We start from the raw sequence: 24,719 nt of genomic DNA, 5'->3' as shown, positions 1-24,719 counted from the left end.
CACACGTGTGAGCTCATGTCGCGTACACACCTTGGCTGCAATGCCTAGATTTTGAGTCCCCCAAGGGCAGGGGCTGTGTCTCCTTTCGTGTCCCCACACAGAACCTGGCACATGACTGATGCTCAATAATTATTTGTTGAGTGAAAGAAAGTGAAGACAGTCCAGTCAATAAGAAAGAGCTGATGTAGCAACCTTCCCCTGGGCAGCGTCTTGATGGGCCAGTGACCTTCTGTCAGTTACCAGCAGTAGGGATGGGGCAGGGCAGAGAAAGGTACGGAATTGCTAATGCTGGGATTCTGCCAAGTACCAGGAACTGCTTCCCAGGATTGTCACTGCCACCCCCTCAGCCCATCAGAGCTTGGCAGCTTCTCTACCCCCCACACCTCACCCCACACACACAGACACATGCACACACAGCCACCCTGCTATGGGCCTGAGCCACCTCCGTTCTTCCTGACACTGTCATCTACAGTGCTCTGTGTCACTCCTGCTCACTCTCTGGAGAACTTAGAACTGGATCTTGGTCTATAATCTGGAGGAACTCGCTGTTGGAACTGGTGATCTAACCTCCTTGAACTATCAGGGCCTGCACAGTGTCCTGAGATTGAAAAAATGGCAACAGTTCTTTTCAGTTCTTCCCATAAATAAGAAGAGCCAGTTTCTCTACTCCTTGGTTTGGGGCTGGCCTTATGACTCACTTTGGCTGATAGAATGCATAAGAGGTGATGTACACATTCTCAAACTGGGCCTGAGATTGATGATGAGAGACACGATATCTGGTCACCCTCAAAACCTTAGCCAACAGCCAATCAAACCCGAGAGACTTGGGAGCAATAGTAAATGACCAGTGGTGGGCTGGGGTTTTTGTTGGGTTTTTTTTTTTTTTCATTTTAAGTTTTTAATGAAAGTTGTGTGTAAGAGTGCTTTTTTCCTACATCTTCTCAGTTGTTTCTTTCTTGTATTTGCCCTTTTCCTTTTTTACGTGGTGAGATTTGGCTTTATCTTTGGGGATTTTTTTTGCAGTCTTTGTCCAGGTTTAGTCTAGTGACAACTGCCTTGCTGGAGTGAGTGCCCACACAGACAGTTGTACATTAGCTTTCTCCTGTTGCCCTCGTTCAACGTGGAAGACATATTTCTTCCTGTAAACCTAGACAGCTTGGCCCATTTGCTGCTCTTTGTAGTGTTCACACACAACCTGAATTTCATCATCCTTTCAGATGGGCGTGGGTCGAACATTGTATTTCTGTCTCAGCTCTTTGGAAGGAGGAGAAGACACAATCTTCCAGAGAATGTGAGAAGGTGCATTGAAATGCCTTTCACAGTTCTTGCTCCGGTCAGAAGTCCAAAGGGATTGAACTTTTATTTTGACCGCTGGTGCTTCTATAATGGCCACAAAAGGGAAGAAATGGTTGTTTTAAGCCACTATATCTGTGAGTGGGCTGTTTGCTTCAGGGATCCCCTGCACTGCAGCATGGACACTGCTCCATGACCCTGGTACTAACCCATTACCCAGAACCAGAACACGTCTCTGAATCGGGCAAATCTGTCCACCCTCTCCGACCTGGGGCCGCTCATCCTCCGGGCCCCTCACCTTCCTGTTTTCACAGCACCTCCTCAGTTCCATTAACACCACCACCATGTGCTTCCCCTTTAACTTTTCCCCATCTGCCCTTCTTGTCTTTCTTTCTTCCCAATCCCACCAAGATCCTATGGTCTATTAGATTATCTACTCTTTTGTCTAAGTCTTCTTTTGACCCTTGTCCTTCCATCACACCCTTAGAGAAAGCCACTCCTGGGTCAGTCCAGCTGTCCACCTTCTATACTTCCAGACTCTGCTGCAGGAGATCACCTAGCCACATGGGTGGCCCTGCCACAAATTCATGGCCATCGCCTGGGGCCCTGCTGTTGCCCCTGCAGGCCTCCAGTATTTGTGAGGTTGACTCTTGCCGTTTGATCCTCCAAGGCCTCTCTAAGTCGTCACCCTTTTTCTCCCTCCTTAATGACCTACACATTCCATAGCCAGTGACCTTACCTCCTACTTCACCAAGAAGTGGAGTCACCAACATCCAGCAGCCACCTGTAAACTTTCCCGCATCCCCGTGCCCCTGTCTTCCCTCTCATTTTGCACAATCAGAAATTTCTCCTTCCTACCTCAGATCACTCCAGGATAGTCAGTGTGTCAGGTGGTTAGGAGTACAGGTTCCAGTGTCAGACAGTCTGGGCAGGTAGAAAGCCCCTGCACATGTGACCTGGCCCTGCAAGGGACAAATGGCCCGGAGAGCTAAGAAGTGAAAAACTCATTCCTCTTCCAACAGAGCATCTCCTTCTGTCTCTGTCTGTCTCTCTCTGTCTCTCTTCCTATCTCTCTTGTCTATATCTCTCTAGGTAAGTGAGTCTCCTTCTGTGTCCTCATTCTGCATGTGTACATGTTCTCTCCCTACACACACACACACTGTAGTGTGGAGCCCAGAGGGGTAAAGAAGATGAGTCTGGAGAGGTAGATGTGGTCTGATCAGAGCCTGGCATGTCTCAATAGGAGTCTGAGATTAATCCTGAAGCCAGTAGGGAGCCTTAAAAATTTTTAAGCCTGGATAGGACATGGTCCAATGTGCATTTTAGATAAATTGCTGTGAGAGTAGAGAATGGGGTGAGGCTGGTGACACATAGCAAGCATGGGGCAGTTATAGGGATCCCAGCAAAAGATGATGGTGCTGGACTGGAGTGAGGTGGGCCAGGGGAGGGAGTAGATGGATTGGGGAGGCATTAGGAAAGGAGAAAGTGCACAAAGATGCAGAAACAGAGGACAATACATGAGAAGAGACAGAAAGGAAAGAGACAAAGTTACAGAGAATGAGAGACAGTCCATGAGACACAAAGAGGGACAGAGAGAAACAGAAACAAAACAGACAAAGGGAGAGAGGAGGAGAAACACAGAACTTCCATCTGTGCAAGGAAAGTGCCTGAGAGAAACCTAACCGGAAAGTTGGGGGCAGGGCTGCAGGACTCTTGGCTTCCCCTCCTCGTGGGACCCCCTACCACCCATCTCTGTGCCAGGCCTTGGGTGCTGAGTCTGAGGGAGGGAGGCAGAAAAGGGAGAACAGAGGAATGGGAGAAAGGGATGGGGTGGGCGGGAGGAAGGGCCACCTCTCCACAGGCCCACATAGCTGAGTGGCCACGGCCTCAGCCCCGCTCCTTAATGGGCTTGCATCTGCAGCTCTACAGACGGATTTATAACTAGAAGCATATTTTAGTGTATCAGGCAGGGGAGTGAAGCCGAGTTGGATATTTCTTGTTCTGGTGGTCCCAAGAGGCCCGAGTCTCCATTAGTGAACTGGAGAAATTATGGGGGATTCATTCCCCCTCCCTTCCTGCTAAAGGTGAGGAGAAAAAGCTGAAGGAGAGAGACATCTCAGAGAACCACACAAAATTCAGCTGGAATCAGGCAGCGCAGTTCTAGAGAGGAACGCCACCCCTCTGGCTGGGGCCACTGACCTGGACGCCTCCCCCCAGGCCCTCCGCAGCACAGCTTCACCTCCTCCGGGCTCCTCCTGCCCGAGAGAGGAGAGAGACAGCAGCCCAGCCTCTCCCAGACTCTCGCTGCTCCCCGCAGGGAAGCCACAGCGCTAGGAGCTCCTGACCTCCAGGTCAGGCCAGGTCTGCGGCTCGCTCTGCCTTTCACTCACTGGGTGACCGCAAGCAAGTCACTTGGCCCCTCCGAGCTTACTTTTTTTCATCTCTAAGAGAAGGGTGAAACCTCATGACTGAACCCTGTAAATGCCACGTGCCAAATGCATCTGCGGAAGTTGCCCAGTAAAACAGTCCTCTGTGAGCCGAAGAGTGCAGGGCCCTCTCGTCTGGGCAACTGAGGAGATGACAGAGCCCCTCCTCCCAAACAGGGCCTGTCTCAATCCCCAAAATGTAGGCCAGGGTGTCAGACCTCACACCCTGGCCCCTGGCTGGCATTCTCCCTTGTTCTTTCTCTCATGGCTAGACAGAAGGTCAAGGCTTGAGGAGACAGCCCGGAGACTGGGCTGGGCAGGGGGGTGGGGGTGTGGGCCTACGTTCAAGCTGCCTCTCAAAAAGCTGGTCAAGGCAGGGACCTTCTGTCAGGCCAATGCCAGGGCTGGGGTCAGGGCAGACCTGCGGGGAGCAGACAGGGGAATCCCAGGAAAAAAAACCAAGTGACAGACACTTGCATGGAGAGATCCTGGCCCATTTTCACAAAGGAGAACCAAGCCTTGGGACCATCTGCTGGGAGAAGCATTTAACCGAGGCCTCTGGCCAGACCCCAAGAAGAACGGCAGCCAAGGAAGGAGACCAGGCTGGTGATTAGAGAGGGCCAAGGAGGGGCCCTCGCTTGGCTGGGAAGGCAGCCTGCTCGCGCCCTCACCAGATTCTCGGACAACAAAAGGAACCAGCCGGCCACATTTGGGCTGGTGGGGGCAGAAGGCCTGAGACAAGTGTGCGGAGGAGTGAGATTCTGTCCATAAACATCTCAATAGTGTGATTAACTGAGCATCGCAAATTGTAACCCTTTCCTTTAATGCACTTTCCCTGAATTACCGCGAGGAGCTGACGGCGGAGGAGCCCGTACAAATTGCTGGAATGGGCAGTTAAGCGGGGAGGTCGAAGGTTAAATGAACACGGTTGTTTATGAAGACACAGCCCGAATCCATTTGCATTTTAATATTCTCTCAGTGAGACGGAAAGCCACTCTGAGGACAGCTTGTTTGGAAATCCCATTAACGGGTTATTTATGGGGCTCGTGGCTGTGTGACCCTTGCCCTTGTTTTGTTAAACATGAACCAGACATGAATCAGACGGGCAGCGGGCTAGCTGCTATTGTTTCCCGTAGCACAAAATGTCATCGGATTCAATTATTCTGAAGCTGACACTTTCTGAATTATCACCCTCATAATGCTCAATTTTCCCTTTTTTCCCCTTTGCTCAACCTGATTATTTCTGTCTTTGTAGAAAGCGCCTCTCAGAGCAGCCATTTCACTGCCATCAGCCGTCACGGGGGCTGGGGACGCCACAGCCCCAGGTCGGACAAGGCCCTGAGAGGCCACCAGCCTGGGGGATGGACGGCTCAGGTGGCGCTGGGGAGGGACCCACACCCTGGACAGCTGGCAGCCTCTGCACTCTCCTTTCCAGTCTGGGGACCAGCTCTGGGAACTCGCGTTGGTTTCTTCCAGAACGGACGTCTTGGGCTGTCCCCCAGGCCTCTCAGAAAGCCTTCTGATCAACATTAAAATAGAGTTTTCTCCCCAGGTCTCTCAAAAAGTATTTTGAGCCACATTAAAATAGATTTTTTCTGAATAAAGAAACTGGAAACATCGTCAAAGAGATAAAAAAAAAAAAAAAAAAAAAAAAAAACCAAGAAATATTTTGGCATTGGGGGTTTCTTCCTGAAAAGCTCAGTGGATTGAAAAGGCTGGTAGGGACTCAGGGAGTCTTCTTTGAACCCGCATGGTACCACGGAGGCAGGGTAAGCACCACTCAGAGAAGTGGGGATGGGCCCCCGCAGAGCCGAGTCTCATGCTCCATGGTCCGCCACTTGGAGACAAATTCATCAGCTCTCTGATGGGTTCACCTCAAAATGGATGTCACTTTTAAAATAACAAGGGATCCTGATGTCCTGATCCCCGAGATTAGGCCTATGGCTTGGAACCCTCTCTCCCCAGCACTTCCTGGCCCCCCATTGTGGGCACTTGCAGAGCCAGCAGGCACATTGCACCAGCCTGGTACCAGCGGCTTCTGTCCACTCCAGGACACCAGGAGCCTCTCCATCTGGCCAGCATGTGACAACAGCCAACATAACAATAGCTATCTAGTGGAAGTGAGTCAAAATTATACCTATTTTTTTTTCAGATTGGCAAAAAATATATTCTTTTTAGTGTGCCACTGAAATTTAGTCATTACGTGTGCCACGAGGTAAAAAAGGTTGAAGATCACTGATCTAAGCCACTATGTCAGGTCAAGGTAGGACTTGAAAGAACACCCCAAAATATGGATTCACGGGGACACTGTGACCCAGAGAAAGGGACAGAAGGAGCTCAAATTTACAGTTTGCTGGAGAAAGAGCCGAGGCTGGAACACAGAGCTCACTTACCTCGGGATGACACACACAGCCAGCCTGGCACCCGACTGTCTGCAACACAGAAAATGCTGCAGCGCAAAGGAGAGCTCTTAGGTGCAGCCTGGAATAACAGCGCAGTAGCGGGGTAGCAAACGCCCACGTCCCTGACGCCCCGTGGCCTGCCTTGTCTTGCCCGGGGGCGAGACAAGGCAGCTCCTGGCACTCACTTTGACAACTTCAAGGTAGACACAGGCCAGAAACACCAGGAAATTATTGGGTTGGCCAAAATGTTTGTATGTTTTTTTCCAAAAAATAAAAGACGCATGTTTCATTTTCACCACTACCTTTATTAATTTGGGTATTTTGAGTATGTTGGCTATCTCCTAGGCGGTAGAACGTTCATTGTCCTCAATGTCTCGATTCGATCGCTATCAACTGCAACTGGTCTACCCGACTGTGTAGCATCGTGCACTGAGAAACCTCCAGCATGAAACTTCACAAACCACTTTTGACGCATTTGATCAGTCACAGCACCTTCTCCATACACTGCACAAATCTTTTCTATTTTTGTGTTTCATTTGCGTTTTTATCTTTCTTGAAATAATAAAGCATAATGTGCTGGAAACGTTGCGTATTTTCTTCCATCTTCAACATTAAAATGGCGACACAAAAATTCACCGATTTTGATATTTTTTTAAATGCACACTGATATGACAGCTGTCACAATACAATCTAACAAAATTGTTTCGAATGAAGTTAAAGACAACTAAGCGCTACTAGAGGCATTTTATGGAAAAAAAACAAACGAACTTTGTGGCCAACCCAAAAGAACCACCCGGAGCAGCCCAGCAGTGACTTGGGGATTTGCTGTGTGCACGCTCCAGCTTCGTCACACTTCTTGTACACCAGCTTGTACTGGTGTAGAAAAGATGGGTTTTCTACAATACTACCAGAGTTCCTTGGTGGGATTAAGGTCCACTTGCCCACAGAGGTAGCCACCTGGCCTTGGGCATCTCCTGCTCCCTCCCCGCTACCTTCACCTTGTATTTACACCCCGTCTCAGGACCCTCTTCTGGGAGATCCCAAACTGAGACAGCTACCCCATCTGAGTGCTTCCCATATGTCAGGCTCTTTATATGCATCTCCTCTCAAATGATCCATGAAATAGGTGCTATTATTTCTCTATTTGCAGATGATGAGACTGAGGATGGAAAGTTAAGTTCTTGTTCAGGGTCACAGAGCTAATTGGGGGAGGGCTAGGATTTGAATCCAAGGAGCTTGACTCCAAAAGCCGTGCACCTAACAGTTTCATTAGATGGTAAATTTGGGGTCCCCATGTCTGGGGGGGGCATGTGACCTCAGCAGTTAGACCACACAAGGCTGTACCCACGGGGTATCAGCCCAGGGTGCCCGAGAGCAGGCCCCGCCCTCCACGCCCAGGTGCAGACTACATCGTGAGCACCTGCATTTCCTTGGGATCTCTTCTCACCACTCTCTGCAAAAGCCTTTGACCAAGTTTAAAATAGATTTCTCCTCATGAATTGGCCGTCTGAGGAATTCTCCTCCAGTGGTTAATTCAATCTTCATAGAAGCTGATTTTTTTTTTCTCTCAGAAGAACAGGGAACAATACATCTTTAGAACGGGCTTATAAGTGTCATGATTTTTCTACTAATTTACGCTGCATTCTCTGCTTTAAAATGTGAAATTACCTCATTGTGTCTCTGAATATCCTCTGCGCTTGGGCCTGAAATTAAGCCCGCCGTCGAGAAGCCTAAATGACCACAATTTGCTGTGTGAAATGCCCTGATTGCAAGAGCAATCCGGGCCCCAGCGAAGCCCGGCTCTCTCTCACTCACTGATTGGCCTTCCCCACCGGCTTTGCCAGATACACCTGGTGCTACCTGCCACGTGGAGGAGGGGCGGCAGGGAACTCACCCACCAGGCAGCTTTCTTGTCCCCCAAAGCAGATGCTGCCACCCACCCATGCCACCTCCCAGGAACCAAAAGAGCATATGCTCCCTGCTCAGCCACCAACACATGCATTGGGTAAGCAAGGTGGCCCACATCCAATACGGCTTGTAGGTCACCAGGGCACTTCGGACCAATGTCTGATAGCCAGTGTAAGTTTTTCACACCCTCGAAGACCCTCACAATTATCCCTTGCTCTTTCTGGTTTGTTCTGTGGTCCCCGGCTCCCAGCCACTTATCACAACATTTGGTGTCACCGGGTTCCAGGCCCCTGAGATACCAGTCCTAGGGCATTGTGGAGTCTGAAACCAGACTCCCCAAGTTCAAGTCCATGCAATGCCACTTACTGTCTGTCTGTGCGACTGTGGCAAATCACTTTCCTGGTCCATGTCTCAGTTTCCCTGGCCTGTAAACACAGTAAAGTCACACACAGTTATGGAGTGGTCAGTAGGGTTAACAGAACACAGTTAATGAAGCAGCTGTGCTGGGTGGTCAGGCCCCGTTTGAGTGTGCACAGACTCTAACTTTGTTTCTCTGTAGTGCCCGCTAATACTTTCATTTGGAGGTAAAACAAGTTGACCCGGGAGGTGTCGAGAGGTTGGCCCAATGTATCCACTTTGCCCCATCTGCCCAGAAGCAGACACCCTGCTCCTTGCTTCCGATTTGCAGGGGGAAATTCCAGATGCTCCATCCTCAGACTCAGACGGCCCTAAACTTGGCACCGGAGCTCTGCCTGGGCTCCTGTACTTGGAAAGCAGCTGCTCCTCCAGCCAACTATTCCCAAAGGACCAGCAGTTCCCCCTGGGATCCCAGGTCTTGTTAACCTTTTAGTTTCAGTAACAAAGACAGCCAGTGGCTTCAGCTCCATAGTCCTGGAGTAGGAAAGAGTAGATTCACTGCCCTTCCCTCCCGCCCCACACCCCTACATCCTCCATCCCGCAGCAGACCCTGCCCCAGCTGGTACCCAAGGCTAAATCCTAGCGACACAGACTCAGGGAGCATCAGAGTGGGAGACGCTCGAGCTAGCATGTTGGTTTCTGAAAACTGTCGTAACAAAGTGTCACACACTGAGTGGCTTAAACAACAGAAATGTATTGTCATGGTCTGGAGGCTGGAAGTTCAAGATCAAGATGTCAGTGGGTCTGGTTCCTTCTGAGGGTTTTAAAGACTCTCTCCTAGCTTCCGGTGGTTTCCTGACAGTCTTTGGTGATCCTGGGTTTGTAGAAGCACCACCCTTATCTGTGCCTTCCCTCATCTTGGCAAGGCATTCTCCCTGTGTGTCTGTGTCCAAATCTCCCCACTTTATAAGGACACCAATCATACTGCACAAGGGCCCTCTCGGAGGAGCCCGTTCTAACTTGATTACCTCTGTAAAACCTTATCTTTAAAGAAGATCACAGTCTGAGATACTGTTGGCTCTAAGACTTCAACACATGCATTTGGGGGAGAACACAATTCAACCCATAACCCCTAGGCCCCCTCCACACACCCTTATTTCACAGAGGACGATGCCAATGGTGAAGGGGGAAAGGCTTTGCCAAGCGCAATCAGCAACCCAGTTACAGAGGTGAGAGCCCTATTCCAGACTCTCATCCTATGTTCTGTCTCTGACTTCTTGACAGCAGAGGCACAGGGGAGACTTGAGAGGCCTAAAGGAAAAGACTTGGCCATGACCCAACAGGGCCGACAGTGACAACATCTCTGATGGGTCCCATTCAGACCCAGAAGCTGGGCCCACGCTTCCCAGCTCCAAGCTGAGTGTTCCTAATGGTCAATCAGGCTGCACCAAAGAGCTTTTTAACAAACATCATTCATCTTATTCTGATGCCAGCGATGGGACTGGCTCGCACACAAGGAACACAAACCCTAAATGCAGCATTAAAATGATTTTAATGCTCACCGTCGAGTGCCAAAGCTTGGGTCTCCCGTCTCCACCGCAGCCCATCTTGACATGGGAGTTGGGATCCTGAAAAGCAATTTTGTTAATGCTACTGGGAGGAGCATGCAGGTCTGGAAACTCATCCATCATCTTAACACGCTTCAGGATGGACTGGGAAGATAAAGCTTTCATCTTCTCTGCCAGGCGGAGCCTCTTCAATTAGGCTCTGGGGGATGCAGGGGGGCAGGGTGGGGAGGGGAGCAAGGAGGGCTCCTGAGAGTGGAGGGAAGGGAGAGAGGGAGATGGAAATTCCTCCCGTGCAGAAAAGCCCGGGTGTTAGGAGGGTGACCCCTCCATCCCATAAAATAAGGAAACACAATATGGAAAACAAGGGGTGGGACCTGCCCTGGCTCTGGTCAGAGAGGCACAGGGTCTGAGTTTCAGAGCTGCCCCTGGGAGAGTGGGCAGAGGAGACAAGAAATGGTAACAGAAGGGAAGAGTGTCTGTCTTCAAAGCACCCAGAGTTCATCGGGGTCCCTTCCCCACAGGAAACTGATGAGATCGGAGGGGGCTCTGCCTTAAGAAAACCACTGGCCCCCACAGAGATGTCCCTAATCCCAGGAAAGGCCCCCAGCCAGCCCAGAGGCAGGGCTGGGAGCAGGACACAGCTCAGAGACTCCCTGCTGAAGGAGGTGCCCACTGCTGGGCAGCCCAGAGGAGACTGCAGGCCACTGCGGTGGGGATGGGGAGGAGGCAACGAATAAAGACAAGGGGGCTCAAGTGCTTTTTAAGGCTCCTCTTGCCCCACTGTCATTCTTCCCACAGCCCTCAGACCTGCAGGGGAAGCTCTGGTCCTCACACAGTTGGTAACAGCTTGTCTAGGCACACAGGAAGTCAGTCCCAATTGCTCGGGCCACCCCCACTCAAAGGTATCGCCCTTACCCAGCCCCCAAAGAGTGGGTCAGGGGCAGGAAGCCCTTTAGCCTCTGCCTAGCACTGCACAGAGTCACCAGGACTTCCACACAACGAGATGAGCACAAGTCTTCTCTCTGCACAGCAACTCTCATTCTCCTTGCGGGCAGCCCCTCTCCAGGACGGAGATAGGGGGAGGACACAGCTGTGCCAACAAAGAGAGGCCACTGGAATCAGAGGTGACCAGGGACAGGCTGCAGCTGGGCCTGAAACAAGGAAGACTTCCTCAGAGAAGGGGCTAAGGAAAAAGTGAAGTTTACTTGAACTTGAAATTCGGGTAGGGTGTCTGTACTGCTACTTACGTCTTTGCCCTGACACATTGTCACTTGCTATGGTTGACCTCTCCCAGAGTCAATTGATTATTGATTAAGCTGCCAATAAGTCACCTAAGGATTTACTGAGCAGTATCCACCAGGTGCTTAATGGGCCTTGCCTTCTGCCACTCAGCCAAGAAACATTTATTGAAGCTCTCCAATAATAATAATAATGATGATGATGATGATGATGATGGCAACTACTATTTATTGAGCACTCGTTATGTTTTCCAAGTGCTTCATATGTTCTAATTCATCGTTTTTCTGAACCGCTTCACCCCACACCACTCCCTGCCTCCTGCCCTAAGCTCCAGGGTGCCTATCCACCTACCATGTTGTTTCACATCTCACATCTGCTTCCCTGCCCATGGTGCCTTGCCCGTTCTTCTTCAGCCGTCCCTCCTCTACTCACTCTACAGACACAGCTCAGGGCCACCTCCCCGGGAAGCTCCCCTGAGACCCAGCTTGAGCCCAGAATCCCTCCGACGTGTTCCCAACTGCACCCAGCTGAGAAGGCAAACGGAGTCTTGACACCCTCGTGGCAGGTGTCACGAAAGGATCATGACACTTTGTGGGAACCTTCAGGGCTCGGTGGGAAATGCCTGCCGGGAGTGCACAGGGTGGGTGATGGAGTCAGACAGTGGATGCGCAGAGCGGAGACTAACGCCCGGCTTGTGGCAGCACCCGGTCGGCACCGCTGCATGATCAGTCCCACCCCTGCCCGCCCCTCACCGCACCCTGGCCCACGCCTGTCACCTTCTCAGGACAGACGGGGCAAAAGGACCTAATGGATGAAGAAGAGAACAAGAAGAGATGGACCGTTTCCACAGAGGAATGTGAACTAAAAAGCAAGGGGACGAACGACTGTCACCTCTGCCTACAGCTGGGACAGTGCGGGTATCTATTTGTGCCCAGGTCAGAACAAGAGATGGGGTCTCTTGGAAGGGGGGGAAGAAGGCCAGCGTGGGGCGTAGGGTATTGAGTTTTTCTGTTTCCCGAACCTTAACAATACAGCTACTACATACAGATCCTTATCCTCCACCCAGGACAGCACGGAGTGCTTTGCCTGCGTGTACCTTGTCTTTCCATCCTCAAGCCCACTCGATGGAGTTGAAATCATTACCCCCATTTTACCAGCAGGGAAATTGAGGTCTTGAAGGAGTCCTTTGTCAAATATGGTGGTAGGATTCAAACAGGGGGCTTCTAGACACCTAAGTCCCTCCTCTTCTCCACTGCACACCCTGCCTTTCTGCACCATGGTAGCTAGACTTGGAAAGAAAAGCTAGAAGGCATTGGGTGTGTGTGTGAAGGGAGAAGGGGGTGGGGGAGACACGGTAGCCGTGAGGGCTGGGCAGAATGCAAACACAGGCCCTAAAGGTCTCACAAGGACATGTGTAGATAAGAAATAAAAAGTACTGTAAAAATCAAATAAATAAACACAGACAACAAAGTAGCATCTGCCTGCCCAACACCTCATTTCTTTTTTGCTCAATCTAATTCCACCCCCCAACACACACACACACGCACTTGGCCTGCTGGCCTGTTCAGAGTTGCCTGAGAGAGGGAGGAAGGGCAGGAGGCTCTCTAATCTCAGGATCCACCCTGTCTAGGTGACCGGGTGTCTCCTGTTTTCTGAAGACGGAAGCCATTCCCTTGTGCTCTATGTAAATGAGCTGTTTGTGAATGTGCATCTGTAATGGGGAGCTGTCAGGTCGGGCTGGGGTTTGCCTGGGATGAGGAGGACAATAGATTCCGTGCTCTGGGGTCAGGTCTGGGGGAGGGGACTGTGGGGCTCAGGAGGCAGGGAGAGAAGGAGCCAGACGCTGGGTGGGCCTGAGCAGGGTGGAGAGGAGCGATGGGCGCAACCCAGAGCCTTGCTGAGACCTGGAGCCTCGGGCACAGAGCTGACAGGAGCAGGAAGCCTGTAGTGACAGCTGGGGTGGGGGGAGTGCCATGTGCCAGGGTGAGAAGGAGAGGCCTGGGGCTCTGGGGCAGCTGGGACACCCCCTGGGTGACAGGAAAAAACCTCAGGGCAGCCTCAGAGCAGCTGCATTGGAAATTGGCAGGGAAGGCTCTCCTGCATTGGGGTCTGTGTGCTCATCATGGCTGTGTGTGTGACCCAGTGGCTCTGCAGGGCCCGCACATGCAGGAAGTGGTCAACTCAGGTCCCACACAGCTCCCAATACACATAGAAATGATCGATCACTGGTAGTGCTGGTAGGTAGACTTTAGTTGCAAATAAAAACAAACCACTCTAGTTAAGCAGAGAAAAGGAATTTATTATAAGGTCCTGGGGTATCTTCTGCACCCCAACGGGAAAGACATCCAACACAGCCTCTGCAAGGCTCCATTCTCTGCAAGGCTCCTTGGTCTCCTCTCTCTGCACACCAGCTCCGTCCACTTCTTTGGCGCAAGGGGGAAGCACCGCCCTGCAACCCCTGAATTCACAGGCCTGAATTTCCCCCCCTTGCAGAACCTCACCAGCTCTCAAGCCCAATTCCAAATTATCTGCAGAGAAAATCTGATTGGCCCAGCTTAGAGCGGGGGTTCTTTCTGGTCTATCAACCATGGCTGGGGAATGAAGACCATGTAGTGGTCATTCATTTAATCATTCATTCGTTCAACAAAAGATGTGTGGAGCAACTGCTATGTGCCAAGCTCTAATGCAGCTGTGTGGGTAACAGAAAAGGCCCTGCCCTCATAGAGCTTACATTCTGGTTTGAGGAAGACAGACTAAAAGCAGCCAACTAAATGTGGAAGGTGTCAGGACGAGCGGCAGGGGAAACGGAAAGCATGCTGGGCTGGAGACAGGGAGTTAAGTACTCCTTTGTATAAGGTGGCCCGAGGAGTCCTCATGGATAAAGTGACATCCAACAGGAGACCCGAAGGGAATTAAGGAGACAGACAGGCAGGTATATGAAGGAGTGCTTCAGGTGGCAAAAAACAGGTACCAAAGTGGAGGGAGGGCAGGTGGGTTTGAGGAAAGGCAGGGAGCTCAGCGCTCCCTCCAATAAACCTTGTGTGGAATAGAGGGGCAGGGGTGGTTGGTTAGGATCTGTGGGCACCTGGGAGCTGAGAAGCCTTGAAGGTTCTGAGCCAAGGAATGGCATAATCTGACTCTGTTTCTCAGGTGTCTCAGAACTTCCTAGGTGACCTCAAATTCTCTTGACCTTGCAGCCGCTAGCATCCTTGACTTCTTTTTTGTTTCAATTCCAGTTTACATTTACATTATTTTGTATTAGTTTCAGGTGTGTAGCATAGTGGTCAGACGACATACACTTTACAACATGTTCCCCCAATATTTCTATACATAGTTATTACAATACGATTGACTGTATTCCCTATGCTGTACTTTACACATACCCCGAGTATTCTGTACCTACCCATTGGTACTTCTTAATCCCCTCACCTTTCACCCAGCCCCCCAACCCCCTCCCATCTGGCAACAACCAGTCCATTGGGAACTGCCCTGCCTGGTTTCAGAAGCTGTAACCCCCGCAAAGGCTAAGGCTGAGGGGGTGACCTTGGACAGTAAGCCACCAAGGAGACAAAAGTTTATCTCCCTGGTAGGAGCACTGCTTCTGCTCCTTTTTCTTCACCCTGCCTGGCCCTCAATGCTTGGTCGGTTAGCCAATGATGGGTAAGATTCCCCAAGGGGGAAACAACCTAAGACAGGCACAATCACATGGGAGGCCCCCAAAGAAGGACTTTGGGGGCTACAGCAAAAGGGGGTGATGAACCCTCGCCCCTCGGCTTTGACATAGCCTGAGTCCTCATTGTTTGTGAAAAAAATCTGTTAATCTCTTGGCTGCCTTACTTCCCCTGCTCCACCTAAACCTGAAACAATGACAGAGGGTGGTGCAGCCCTGAGCTGGAAAGGGTGGGTTCCCCCCGGGCAATCAGCCCTAAGAAAGACTATGTAAAATCCTGTGACACCTGCTTTGTTTAGAATGCTCTCAATTAACTGATAAGGGTCCAAGCAAGAAGTAAGTTTGTTCCTCAAAGTTTTACAGCTCTTTAGCTATCTGACCCTGACTCAAAATAGGCCCTCAGAGTTCTTTGTTATCTATTGTTTGATCCTTACTGCCTGGCAATGATTAATGAGCTTTACCTGAATTCCTGTGTAAATGAACCCAATAAAAGCCCATTGAGGAACAGGCTCCTGGTCCTCCTCCTTTGAGAGATTGGCCACCTTTCCTCCCCAAGCAGATCGTGTCTTGGTAGACTTATTCTCATCCGTGGCAGCCGGGGCTTGGGGGGGGGGGGGGGGAGGGCAGGGGAGGGCAAGGCTACAGGCGGACCTCCCCACACCAGTCCACTCTTTGTGTCTACGAGTCTGTTTCTATTTTGTTCATTTATTTTGTCTTTTAGATTCCACGTGTAAGTGAAATCATATGGTGTTCGTTGTTCTCTGAATTATTTCACTGAGCATAATACCCTCTAGGTCCATTCATGGTGTCACAAATGTTAAGATTTCATTCTCTTTTATGTCTGAGTAGTATTCCATTATATGTATAGATATAGGTATAGATATATCTATATATCTCATAGCTCTTTTATCCATTCGTCTGTTGATGGGCACTTGGGTTGCTTCTATGGCTTGGCTACTGGAAATAACACTGCAGTGAGTATAGGAGTGCATATATTCTTTTAAATTAGTGTTTTGACTTCTTGTTTGCCTCAGCTGCCACCACATTGGCCCACTGTCCGGGAGGGCTGCCCTCCCAGGGCCCTTGCCGCTCTGTAGCCAGAGACCTCCTTCAGGGCTTCTGGCCCCACAAAGCATCACAAGGCTTGGCACAACTGCTGATGTATATCTTGATGCCCCATAAATGCTAGGGTACCAGGAATCCTCTGGGTTCTCTCTCCACTTCTGCACCCAGAAGAAAAAATCACACCAAAAGGCATGGTTTCTGGTTTTTTTCATGGTAGGTGACACCACCTGGAAGTGAGGGAGGATTGACACCCCACGGGGCAAACTTTGATTGGAGAAGGGAGGACACTTGAGGATAAATTCCCTCTCTGACCTCCCCCATCACTAGAGATTTACCAGTCTATTCAGATAGCAAGTGTGGTCCCGTACACGAGAGGTCCCGTACACGAGAGGTCCCTGAGCCCAGCCACCAGCTAGCTGCACTTGGCTAGCAGCCAGCCAACACTGCTACAGAAGTGTTTTACAAAGCTCAGAACTGCACTTCCTGGGTCTGCTCCCCCCTCGCCCTGCCTCACCCTCCGCTGCCCTCACTCTCACTGCCCTGGGGTCTCACCCTAAACCAGGGCGAAGGTAGTTGGCACTGGAGAAGGTCCCAGAGAGCAGACCTTCAAGATGGGGTTTAGAAGCTGGGTTTCCCATCCACCTGAAGGCAGTAGGGACCCCTCACTGCCTGCAGACAGTGGATTGGTGATAACCTCTGGTGTCCAGGGCTCCACAAATGCTAAACTTTGACCTGTGGTTAGTGAGATAAGGTGCGGGAGAAGGTGAGGCACTGGGATATCTGGTGGCTTTGGGGCTTGGTCAGTCTAGAGGAAATGAAGAGGATGGAGGTGAGGGCTGACTGCTTTGGATAGCCTTGGAAAGCTTACAAAAATAAAACGGTGGGACCAGGGAAACTAACTGACAATTTAAGGCATGCTTTGAAAGCCAGGGGGTCACATGACATCCGTAAAGATTTATCTCCTGGTGCCGCAGGGCTGAAAACTGGGCCCAGGATTTGACTTAATAATTGATTATTAAGGGGAAGAGCTGCAGAGGAAATGAATGCCTAGTCTCACAGGTGTCCTTAAAGTCTGTGACAGGTAACAAGTGGGACCCCAACGTATGGGATGAGGACACTGGTGGACACAAGCCTGAAAATCTTCAACCTTGAGTTCCCACTTGAGCCTTCTGTGCCAGAGGAAGCAGCCCCGACCCCCCTCCCCACCCTCTGCCTCCTCTCACTTGGAGACCTCTGGAGACCACCCGATACCACCTAGAAGGAGAGTGAGCAGCGAAGGTAAGATAGTGTTTACAAAGCAGATACTTGAGATTTTGGAGGGCATATAGTAATGGTACAAGGTAAGCATTCGTGCGTGACCACGAGCCTGAGCGGTAGCCGTGAGGCGGAAGAAAGGAGGTCAGGGCAGTGAGAAGGGAGGCTGCTGGAAGGATCGTCTCTTTGTATGTTGCAGTCACTGAGAACTGACCGGGCAGTGTAGGGGAACCAGTGGACCAGGATTTCTAAATCTTCCCAGAATGGAAGTTGTAGATAACCCCAACAAGGAGGAGTGTCAAAAGGGGTGTGGTCTGAGGGTAAGACTTCAATGCAACAGTTCTTGGGGGGCAGGAGGGGACTCACAAGAAAGAACAATTATCTGGGTAGGTAGCAATGACCCACCTGGATAATCTAGGACACTCTGTCCATTTCAATATCCTTAACTTAGTCACACTTGCAAAGCCCTTCTCCCATTTCAGGTGACACTCACAGATTCCAGGAATTAGGACATGAAGGGCCACTATTCAGACTACCACAAATAGCAAGTGCAAAGGCCCTGAGGCAGGAGCTTGTCTGGGGACCAGTGTGACCGCAGTAGAGAAAACTCAAGAGAGGACAGTGGGAGATGAGGCTGGGGTCTGGCGGAGGCCAGAACAAGTGGAGTCTTTTTATTGGTCAAAGTCAGCACTCGCTGCTGGGTTACTAACTCCTCCGAATCCGAAATCTCAGAGGCAAACGGAGTAAGGGTGTGTCTCTTCTAGTGTCCCAGCCTGATCAGGGCCCAACTCATCTTTCTAGTGACTCCTGGGTCACCCAGGCCTGAGAAGGCTGTTTGGGGTCCTCCACACCCAGCTGGCAGGAGAGAAACAGTGAGGATCTCTCCAGAAATTTTAGGCCCTAAGCCTAGAAGAGGTGGACATCACTTCTGTCCACTCTCCAGTGGCCAGAGCTAGTCAAGTGACCTGCCCCTAGATGCAAGTGATAGGGGACTTAAGAGTTGGAAATTTTTAGTTTAAGTAACAGCTAATAAGCTTAGTAATCAATGCATGTAAAAGCTTTTGTTCCAGGAACTGAAGGTTTGACCCACCCTGACTCCAGGAGACAATAAGCAGTCCCACCTTTGTGCCTCAGGAGGACTGCAAGCAATCAAGATGGTATCTGAGCCATTGTGCTCCAGGGAGAGATGATCACTGCCCAGGGCACAGCTAAAGACACCACCTGGGGCACACAGCTTACGACCACCACCCAGGGCAAGAATGCTGAAGTTGTTGGGTTTTTTTAATCCAATTAACTTTTCCCTGAATTCCAAACCCCTTACCTACACTTTGTTCTCCTTATTAAAAAGGCCGGGTTTTTTTTTTCATGTCTAAAGGGCCATTTTAAAATGAAATTTAAGATGGTCATTAGGGTATGAACCCGCCATCTTCTCAGACAGCCGGCCAGCTGGATAAAGCGCCCATGAAGATTCAATCACTGCCATTGCTTATTGGGTTTGGCAGGGTCAGGCAGCCCGAATGCCGGTGTCTTTTCCGGTTTCACCAGGACAATAAGAAGCACGGTCTTCCTTTGTGCCTAGGAGGAAAACAAAAGGTTTGGTAAACATGCAGCCTTCCCTTTGCTACAGCCCTATGGGGCATTGTGAGAATTTCAATTTTTACTTAAGGGAGATGGGAACCCTTAGAACATGTTGAGCAGAAGAATGATTTAACTTAAAATTTTTATTAAAAACACACTCATGGCAATGTTCCATTCCTTGATTGTGGGGGTGGGTGAATTTGACTGTTTATACTTGTCAAAACTCATTGAATTATATGCTTAAAATTAGTGGATTTTATTTATGATAATTATACCTCAGTGGAGTTGATTTTTTTTTAAGAAAGGATTCCACTGACCACTATTTTGAGAATAAAATATGGCAAGGAGATGCAGGAATAAAAGCAGAGAGACTAGCTGGCAAACATGGCTATAGAGCTGGTAAGAAGCTGGGTTCGGGGAGTGGGTTTCAGGCAGAAACAAACAGGATTTGCTGACATAACAGATATAACTAAGGGGATTAAGGTGCAGGCTTTAGACTCGGGCTTCTTGGGACTAACTCATGGCTGTACCACGTAATGCTGATCATGGGCAAGTGTCTTAATATCGCCAAACCTTAGTTTCTTCCTCTGCAACATGGGAACTACAGAAATGGCTTTGTGGAGTCGTTGGAAGGTTAAAATGAGATAATGTATGAAAAGTCTTGAGCACAGGGCCAGACCTAGCGTGAGCCTTTGATTCATTTCAGCAGAGAGAGTAACCACCCTGGGATGCATTCGTAGCTAACCTGTAACTCTCAAATGCTTCATTTTCCTTATCTCTTGATATGATGGCCAAAGAGCTGGTCCCCATGTTTTTCTGGCTCCAGGCTGAAGTGACCAGAGCTGATGGTTCCACTGGCCAAAACCCAGGGTCAGAGGTCCCAGCTCAGACCCCATGAGGGTCATAGAAAGCACCTCCAGAGAGATTCAGACCCCTATGCCAATGGTATAAATTCAGACCAGCCACCCAGCAACGAGGGCCAGAGCACACTCCTCTGCAGGAAAAACACAACTCTACACCAAACTCTTAGAGGTTAAGAAGAAAAAAAAAAGCCTGTAGGAGAGAGACAGGAGGACTTATCACTTTGATTGCTAGGACGAAAACAATCCATAGACTCTCCAGGAATGGCTTGGGCTGGGGCAGCAGTTAGCATTCTCTGAGCGAATTCCCTTTATTCTGAGTGAATTCCCTTTATTCCAGGCCCGCAATAAAGAGTTTTTATGATCCCAAGCAGCCTCATAAAAGCCCTGTGTGATAACTGTCATCATTCCCATTGCCCGGCAAGGAAGCCAAAGTTCAGAAAGGCAGGTGACCTGCCTGAGGTCGCACAGCCAATGGGCTGCAAAGGGTGACAGGTGCTGTTGTATGAGGCACGTAAATGTGAGGCAGTAAATGGCTGGTTATGTAGTGGTCGGCAGCACAGACTCCGAAGCCACACTGCCTGGGTTTGCAGCCAGCCCCACCTCTTACACCCTGCATGAACCTATGTGAGATACTTAACTTCCCTGGGCCTCGGTAGCCTTATAATATAATCATAACATTGGTACCCACTTTGAGATTGTTGTGGGCATTAACAGAATTAATGTATATAAAGAGCCTGGAAAGGTGTCTGGCACATAGTAAGACTTATGTAAGATTTCACTCACTATCATTGATTAGGGCAGGCCCTGGTGGCAGTGATCAGCACAGCATAGTGACTAAAGGGACAGGAAAAGAATGACAGTTTGTCATTAGAAGAGCCTAGAACAGGGGCTGGCAAAACATGACCTGCACTGGCCCTCGACCTGTGTTTATAAATAAAGTTTTATTGAAATACAGCCATGCTCATTAGTTTATATTCTGCCTTTGGCTGCTTTTGCTCTGGAAGAGTTGAGTCATTGGGACAAAGGTTGGGTACGGCCTGCAAGTCTAAAATAGGACTTACTGGTCTTTTACAGAAAAAGATAGCTAATCTAATTCCTTTTCGTCTAAATCATCTCCACAATTGGTCTTGATTGAACACCTTCAGGAATGGGACATTCTTTCCCTCCTGAGGCAGACATTTTTTCAGATTGCGTTAATGCTTAGAAGGTTCTTCCCTAAATTGATGTAATCCACCTCTCTGCAACTTAGAATCATAAAGCATCACGCTGTCCTTCCCGTCGCAGAGAGAGCAGGAGCCCTGCCCGAAGTTGACACAGGAGCGGGCTGGAGCCGGGACGGCGACTGGCTTCTCCTGTTTTGCCACGTGAGACTACACGTGGTCCACTGCGGACTTCACCACCAGACCCCAGACTCCTTACACCAGCCCTGAGCCTGGAAACCAGTTCTGAGTCACTGAAAAAAAAGTTAAATTATGTCCAATGTACTCTGTTTCCCAAGACTGAGAAATATGCGACATACTGGAGAAAAACTTTTACCTTCCAAAACTATTTTAAGTTTCCCGTTGCAGTGCTCATAGGGGTAAAGCTTCTGTTATTGGTGAAGTGAACTTCGCAAGAATAACTCATTTTAAAAATATAAAATAAGAGACATTTTCTACAAGGATACAGAGAGAGGACAGGTAAACAGAGTATTTAAGACCTAGGGCTTTGGGGTCAGGGAGACCTGGTATTCAGTCCTGGCTCCACCCCACAGTCAATGTAAGACAGCTCTGGGTCACCAACTTCTCTAAGCCTCAGATTTGCCGTCTGTGCACAGGATGACAAGAGGGCCGTATCGTAGGGCTGTCCTGACGTCCCGGTGCTATGCATCTGCTCAGTAAAATGCACTGCTCTTTTCACTGAAAATGTGCAACGTGGCTTTTTCTTCCTTCTTTTCTTCCCTTCCACTTTCTTTCCCCTCCCCAACTTGGCATAAAAATTATTTTCGTTTCCTTGCCTCCAATTAGCTATTGATTAGAGTATCTGATTGGGAATGAGCACTTAATAAAAGTAAATAAGTTCTGACATTTTATTTTTACTCTTGAATAAAAATGCTCCCCATCCTCCCCGAAAAGGAGCCGTCACATTTTATTTAACAGCAGAAAAGATTTGTACATTTGGCCCTGCAGGAGCTGGGGAATCTATTTTCATTATAACAAACATTGATTTTGCATTAAAAAGTCTCATTATTTGAGATAATGACTGCTGGGCTCCTTAGTTATTCTTTTGGTTCCTAAATCATTAAAACTCCAACATTTAAAGAGCAAGTGGGACAGCGGTGGCTCCCGAATTATCTCCAGTGAGTTGTCCCCTCTGAGCCCTGGTCACCGAGAAGATTCAGGCCTGATGGGGACGGGGAAACGCACGTGGTGACGTCCAGTGCTCTCTCGGTTCTGAAGGCCCAGTTCCACATTGCCAGTCGGGCTTAAGACCTGTTTACAGCATGAAAAAAAAAACAACCCTCTGGTCTCTATATTCATGTTCAGTCAGTTCTTCGGACAAATCCTGATTCTAAAGGAGCTAGAAAGAGGGAGGAGCAGTCCTGTCCCCAGACTGGGAGTGGGGTGGCATTTTGGGTAGCCCTGGTGGTGGCCAAGGTGCGTGGTTGGCCGACCCTCCACCACCAGCAGGATGAATTAATGACTCCAGAAATGTTCCCCAGTGGATGGCTTTCTACCGCTACACTCTCTGATCCTGGGCATTTATGCTGTGTGAGACGCCCCGGCTGGACACCTCATTGGCAAGCCACGTGTGACACGACTGAGTTTTGCAGAATTTCAACCACATGCACCGATCTGGATAATGTATTCTTTCAGAAGCCCGGGCTGAGCTTTAAACAAAGCATAATCCTGCCTGCATATCAATGTCCCCAGGACTGTGAGGAGGGAAAGGGAAAAAAACCCAGAACCACGATGCTTTCAGCAGCAGCGTCTCCATTTAGGGCTTAGCAGTGGGGACGTCTGAGCCGTCTTCTCCGTCTCCATGTTCATTAACAGGCACACAGGGAAGGGAGGGGGGAAAGCTGGGGGACGGATCATAAAATATGAAAGGACTGCCCTGGAAATTGGCATCAATGTGATTTATTCAATCCAGACCTGAGCTCAACTATTTGAAAATAATTGAATAGTTGATACCCACTGCCACTTGCAAGTGACGAGAACACGGGCTGGGGGTGTGAGGAGGGAGGTGCTGGGAGGAATCTGAGATTTGAGAAGCCGGGATCGTGGCCCTGCCCCGCCCCCCCCCCCCTGCACCCTGGCCCAGCCACCAGTCCCGCCTCCTTACCCCATCCCTGTCCACTCAGGGGCAGGTGCCTGTAGAGGTGTACCCACTGTGTATAAATGATTTTACCCTTTGGACTTGGCCTTGTATTGTCAGCATTTTCTCTTTGCAAAAATTATTTTTTTACTTATATAAGCAATACCCACAGTAAGACATTCAAACAATAGAAAGACACACGACATAAAAAGGGAACATCACCCCTCACAGACACCCACCCTCTAAGACCAACACTACTAACAATTTAAGGTCTGCCCTTCCTGATATTTTGCTATGTCTATAAACACACACTACATGTATGTACACTTCCAAACTTCTTTACAAAAAAACATGTAGATCCTGTTTCACAACCTTCTCATTTCACAATGTTCTGGACATATTTTCATGTCAGTATACACAGAGATTCCTGCCTTTTTATCAGCTCTATCAGCTCATCGCTTATTTGACTTATCCCTCCATTGCCAGGCAATTAGGGTATTTCCAATGTTTATCGCAAGCAGTGCTTGGTGCCACCATGCCTGCACATCCGTGCATCTGTGCCAATGTTTCTATAGAGCTGATTCCCAGAAGCGAGAGTGCAGGATCCTAGCACATAACCTAGAAGCACTCTCCATACTGTCTCAGGCATCCCAATTATCACGTTTAATATCTGTACAACCACCTTTGAAATCCAACTTAACCAACTCGCATAGCAGAAAATAAAATCTATTTAAAGCCAGCCTGTCTGTAACTGCCTTCATAGAGAGACAGGGAAATAACTGGGTGAAGTCTGAGGGCCCCCGCTCCAGGGCACAGTCGGGAAAGAGATAGTGGAGCCAAGAGAGAGTTGAATTACGCCTGGAATTTGGAGTTCCCCAAGGGGTCTGGGAGAGATGGGAATGTATGGGGAGTTTTTGGGAAGAGAGGAATGCCAGCAGCAAGACCTAGAGTTTAGGGTCCCGTCCCTCGCAGACTGTGGTTTGCACTGTGCTGCCTTCGGTTGGGTGCTCACAGATGCTTCAGGGTCAACTGATTGGTCTGCTGATTTCCCAGGTGTAAATATTTCTACCTGGTGTGAGCTGGGCACCAATAAATACCCCAGATCAATCGTCCTGTAAACCACTGACAAAAGCGTGCTCTACCAACAGCCTTGGGCCGGCGGAGGCTTCCCGGAGCAGAGGCGTCTGGAAGTGAATCGACCACCAAGTGCGGGTGGGGCCTCCAGAGCCCAGGAGTGGGTGTGGAGGCCACTAGAGTGTGGACTAAAAAAAAGGACAATAAACTCCCCCTAGGGAATCCATGGGGATACTCAGGGGGACTTCACTATGGGGAAAAGTTTGGAGTTATTTTTTTAATGTTAAAAAGACCCCAGAAGGCTGGAGGATGAGGGGATCCCTGATGCCTCATTTTGGGTCACTTCCCACTAATTGCTATTTCAGCAAATGCTGTGTGAACACCTTTCACACCCATTCGAGGCTCTGCAAGCCAGTCCTCACTCCTTCTCTAGCACACCCCTTCCTCTCCCTACCACTGCATCATACTCTTTCTCTGCCCCGCACCCCACACACGCCCTGCACCCTCCCAGCTGCTGGTCACAGCCCTGCGCGTCTCTCCTCTCCCAGAGGGCTCTTCCCCTCCATCCAGGCTAATCACAGCGATGTCCATTCCTCAAGGCCCAAGTCACATGCTTCTACAAACCTTCGTCCCCTCCCCCAGAACCCCTCCACATTCTGGGTAAACAGCTTCCAAAGCATGAACCCCTTGTCCCCTGGCAGGACAGAGAGCTCCCTGGAAGAGGA

At 49.7% G+C, this 24,719-nt stretch overlaps 1 pseudogene; it reads right to left on the bottom strand.

The window, feature by feature from the left end:
* Positions 1-931: 931 nt before the first annotated feature.
* LOC118500939 overlaps positions 932-24,719 on the bottom strand; it is a 102,493-nt pseudogene continuing 78,705 nt past the window's right edge.

This window comes from Phyllostomus discolor, chromosome 5, assembly GCF_004126475.2.
Source record: "Phyllostomus discolor isolate MPI-MPIP mPhyDis1 chromosome 5, mPhyDis1.pri.v3, whole genome shotgun sequence".
NCBI classification, from domain to species: Eukaryota; Metazoa; Chordata; class Mammalia; order Chiroptera; family Phyllostomidae; genus Phyllostomus; species Phyllostomus discolor.
This window is presented reverse-complemented; position numbering and strand designations above follow the sequence as displayed.